Source organism: Lepeophtheirus salmonis, chromosome 5, assembly GCF_016086655.4.
Source record: "Lepeophtheirus salmonis chromosome 5, UVic_Lsal_1.4, whole genome shotgun sequence".
Lineage (NCBI taxonomy): Eukaryota > Metazoa > Arthropoda > Copepoda > Siphonostomatoida > Caligidae > Lepeophtheirus > Lepeophtheirus salmonis.
Window position 1 is genome coordinate 14,517,758 of NC_052135.2, and position 5,181 is coordinate 14,522,938.

Consider the following 5,181-nt stretch of genomic DNA (forward strand, 5'->3'; position numbering starts at 1 on the left):
AAACGCCTTAGGAAATGTTAATCTACCAGCGGGGAGAAGATTTTCAATATGTGAAAAAGATCTCTGAAGTTATTGTCATTAAAAAAATGACGTACCAAAGGTTTTTTTTTAAAATATACTTTTGCAAATCTATAGTGTCGGTGCACTAAAATTCAGAGATGGCTCAATTTGTGAAAGTTGTGCCACTACTCTCCACTCTTACTATTTGCTTTTCTTATACTATTGCCAACGCCATTATTAAAATTCAAAACTGAATAATCAAACTCATTTTAAACTACTATTATTATTTTCAGAAGCGTGTTACAATAATGTTTTACAATAAACAACCTGCAACCCAAAAGTAAGTCACGGATGTCTTTTAGGTTTGTCGTTAGATATGGTCCAACCCCATCTTCTGTAAGTACCAAATTAGTATGGTCGGTTAAAATCATAATGGTCTCAGACCAGTCTAAAATTTGCAGTCTATAATCCAACACTACTATAAACGTTTATAATTTTAGCTTGGAAAACTATTGGTAAAACCTTCAATAATTTGATTCTAAACAATTTCAATTTTGCATTCCCATATTAATTAATTGAGTGTATTCTTTTTATTTTGAGATATGGTAAATGTTTATTTAAAGCATTCATGCTGAAAATATTAATATTTTTTTTGCAACTTTGCAAAAATATATGGAAATCAAAAGAAAACTTAATCATTCCTCTTTGCCAAAATTTGATTTATGCTTACAACTGTTTGTAGTATTTGCACATATCAGATTATTTAATACTATTAGACTCATTTATCAAAAATATCTTCCATTATTTTGAAAATTGACAAACTATAGGACTAATCTCCCCCCCCCCTCTATTTACAGGGTGCTCCAGAATTGTACTTCCATAAATACCAAAAAATCTTACAGATTATGCAACAGACGACGACTTACAGAGACGCAATACTGTAAGCATTTATTTTTCAGTGTATAAAATTGTATGACTTTCTTAATGGGCAGTATGGCAAAAAATAATCTCCTACGGATGTTTTCTAAGGTTATTTTTCATCAAAAAGGGATGTTGTGTCAATATGTAAATTAGTTATCATGGAATGTCCATAACGTTTTTTAGGAAAAGTTGTTATAAACCATGCATTTTGAAAGCAATGTCAACCAATCTTTCCAAGCAAAGCTAACTTTTATATAAAGGACATATTCTCCACAATTGTCATCCTGATCTTATATTTTATTAATTATTTCCGAGCCTTACGGACGTTACTTGTCGACACAGCTATAATTATATAAGATCAAGCATACTAAAATTACTGTATTTGTAAATAAATATACTAATTGGTAGATATATTACATTATGGAATGCATCTTATGAATACGGTAAAGAGCTAATAACGATTAATTCTTCTTTTTTTTTTGGGGGGCAGTCGACGATGTGGGAGGCACAGTGAAGTGGGATGTTAGCACAGCTTTGTTCAGCCGACAGGGAATAATCAACTCTGCCGCCCATTTTGCAAGAGTCGCTGTAAAGAGATGCCCAAACATCACAATCGAATAGATGACTCCTGAGGAGATTAAGAGCTTCACATACATACAGGAGCTGGAGGGTAAGTGGGAAGATGTGTCTCAAGTCGAGGTTGTGACATGGCGACGGTTCAAACACAGGATGTATTCTACTGCTATAAATCTTACCTACTAGTGTTGAGACTCAGTTCAGCACCGATTTTTTTTTTTGGTTCGGTCTTAAGTGATTTTTTTTAAACCAAATGGGACCAATTTTTCTGACCAGACTGCGGTCTCAATCTGTGGACCGACTTTGATTCGGTCTCATTCTATGGACCGATTTTTTTTCAGTCTCAATTTATGGACCGATTTTTTTCGGTCTCATATATTATGAGAGACCAATATTTTTTTCTTGATAAACTGTCATTCATTTTTTTTAAATCTTAATAGTATACGATAAGTTCTAGATGAAATACTGTATACATATCAGGGACGGTGGGATCAAAATTAATTCGAGCTAACTCTGTTTAAACTTCGTATAACGTCATTCTACTTGAAAAATCATATGATGTCATGTTATAAACAAATTATCTGTAAAACAGGTCTAGACCAATTTTTTTGGGACCGAACTATACCGAATTTTTCTTTTGGACCGATCTAGAGCGAATTTTTATATGATACCGGTTCAGACCTTGTTTTTTGTTGGGTCGAACTAATTCGGTCCGACAAAAATATAACGGTCTCAGACCGATCTAGGATTTCCAGACCGAACCCCAACACTGATACCTACACGTATTACTCTCTTCAACCACCAGAACCACAAAAAGACAACACAGGAACCAAAATTCATTTGCTACGAAAAAATGAGGTGTTGTTGGTTCCATTATTTTTTATTTTCTCATTTAAAATTAAGCTATATAATTAAACAAGGGTCGGCTCTCCAGACTGGTTTGAACCTTTAAATGGGCCACTGAAGTTAAATATATGTAGGAAAAACACTTTTTATGATGTTTTTTTTTTTGTCCATTTTAAACGTGTAACATCCGTAACGCAAAAATGTAACATCCTTAATGGCAATGTTTTCTGATTCTGTCTTTAACATAAAAAAAAAGTTTTTCAAAATATGATTTTTTGGGTACCTCAAACCCTTTCCTACCAAACGATATTTAACATCGTTAGTCTTTGTAAGATAAATTCACAGAGTTTTCATCATGTGTTCAGTGAGTCCAAAAACCTTGCCCATTTCCGTAACATCCCTAACGCTGGGTATTTTGTCACTTCTCTCAAAATTTAAGGGTTTAAAAGATTTTATATTGCAGGCTTATTTTTATACCAATATGTGTAACTAAAATATGTATATTCAATTTTCTAATTCTAATCAATAGCTTGTTAATTCTGACCTTAGTTTACAAATTTATCTCTGAATGTAACGTCCATAAATCTGGAATTGTCTGGGGGGGGTATGACGTAGTAAAGAGGAAAAACAATGGGTTCCAGTCACAAGGTAAGCCCGTTTGGTCAAGGATAAGAAAATCAAGTCCTTGGAGTAAATTTACCTCTTTTCTCTTGCATTCAATGAGTTTAAAAAAATTAATTAAAATTACGTCTTTTCCTCTCTTTAAAGGATGAAGTTCTCAAAGTTATACTATCTAGAAAAAAACTTTGGATGATCAGCGAACACGTTTCAATCCCTTTGTAGCTTTTGGGGACTTCAATAGTTACGTCGAAATTTTAGTAAAATATAGGTTGCCACTCCTATTTGAGGTCAATCAATTTTGGCCAAACGTTCTACTGTCCCAGTACAAAGAAGTTTATGGGGTAATACTATTGGTAAGCTTCATAAAGTCCCATGCATGGATGATCACTTTTTTGTAATGACAGGTATTACAAATTGTTACACCTCAGCTGTTAATTAACTGGAACCTTGAAATTTTTTGCTAAGGCAACTTATGTTGCCATTGCAAAGAACTACAATTATCTTGCACCGTATCTATGGAAGAAAACTGTCTTGAAGAAGTATTCTTATCAAGAGGTAATCGATTATGCAGACTTGTACTAACAAACGTGCTTTTAATTTACCCCCTTTCTTCTTCTCCATATGGCCACGTGATTTTTGAAAGTCCCCCTAGGTTACTCAACAGAAAATTTTCTAGGATAATTGAATTAAAACACTCAATTATCTCTACATACTTGGTATTACATTCATAATCCATAAAAATCAGAAACATCTACATTGAATGATCTATGTAGATTGTACAGGGTATTTCCTATTTTCCTTTTATTGAAATATCCAATTCGCCAGGTCAATCAATATCCGTTTCTTTTGATACGAAAACACAATTGGAAAAGTTTATATAAAATGGAAGGTTTCAAAATTGATTATTTTTCCCGAAAAATAATTTTTTTTTCGATTGACTTGAAAACAGTTTACAATACAGCTTTTATTTTTATTAATTTTTGAAATTTTATTTAATTTTCTCTAAGAAATGTTTATGTTGTTTGTAAAAAGAAATCATAATATGAATTATAATGTAAAATAGCTGAATATGAAATTAATATAAATACAACGTATTTTTACTCTTTCCCGTTTTCCTCCTTAAAAACATAACTCTTCGTTTGGATTGTATCGGTCCTTAAATTGGCATGTAAAATATGTACCATATATTGGTCTTTTTAGGTGTCCCGAATTTCTAATTGCTGTCCATGAAACATCATTCCTGATATGCACATCTGACGTAATTGTGTTTACAAATTAAATCCACTTGGTATGGTAATATCCTCGTATTATAATGATTAATTATAATAGTTGAAGAATATTTTGTATCAAATAATACTACGCAATACTTTGTAGTTTCATTACAAATTAATCACCCCGGTTACTGATTTAAACAAAGATAAAAAGAAAACATTTCACTGGAATATTTTTTAATATAGGAAAATATAAGTAGGGTTATAGTTTATTTTACAAAAGTAGTGTAGATAAGGAGACTATGAAAAGATTTCAAAGTTATATTTTATTGACTTATATATTGACTGAAAATGAGTTGCCTTCATCCCTAAAATCATCTATGGGCAATATCTTTTCTTCGCATGTTCTACTCTTAAAAAGATTCCAAAAAGGTGCAATCGATAGATACAACTAGTTATGAGCCTGGAATTGTAAACAGTGAAATAACATACCACACTGCAGATATACGACAATAAATTATAAATTCTGCCAACCAATATATTCAACGAATTCTCCCAAGAGATTATTATAAATAATTTATGGAACTCGCAATGATATTCCTTAGTGGTACTACAAAATGTGGAATAAAATTTATGTCTCCCAGGCCAATGCATCATGCTCGTTGGTTTTCTAAAGTGTTGTATGTTTTAATTTTTATTTATTTAAGTAGCAGTTTAAATTTACTTTGAAAGAGGAACAAAAATATTCTCATCTCTTATTTGTGTGAATATGCTTGCAAGCATGGATTTCTCTTCCTACAGCCTCAGATGTTCCATTTAATGATTTGAACTCACAACATCGTTATTGCGAAATCTATAGTCTATTTCAAAAATGTCATCTCAAAAATGTTCTGAGCATATATGGTATTTATCTGAAGAGTTTGTTGGTTTGGTTCTATTTATAGTCGAGTCAGTTAATCATCCAAAAATTTACTATTATGGGAAATGAAAAATAAGACCAAAATTT

At 31.8% G+C, this 5,181-nt stretch overlaps 1 pseudogene; it reads left to right on the forward strand.

The window, feature by feature from the left end:
- The first annotated feature begins 1,542 nt into the window (after nucleotides 1–1,542).
- On the forward strand, nucleotides 1,543–3,630 carry LOC121117567 (small ribosomal subunit protein uS5 pseudogene; annotated as a pseudogene).
- The last annotated feature ends 1,551 nt before the right edge of the window (nucleotides 3,631–5,181 follow it).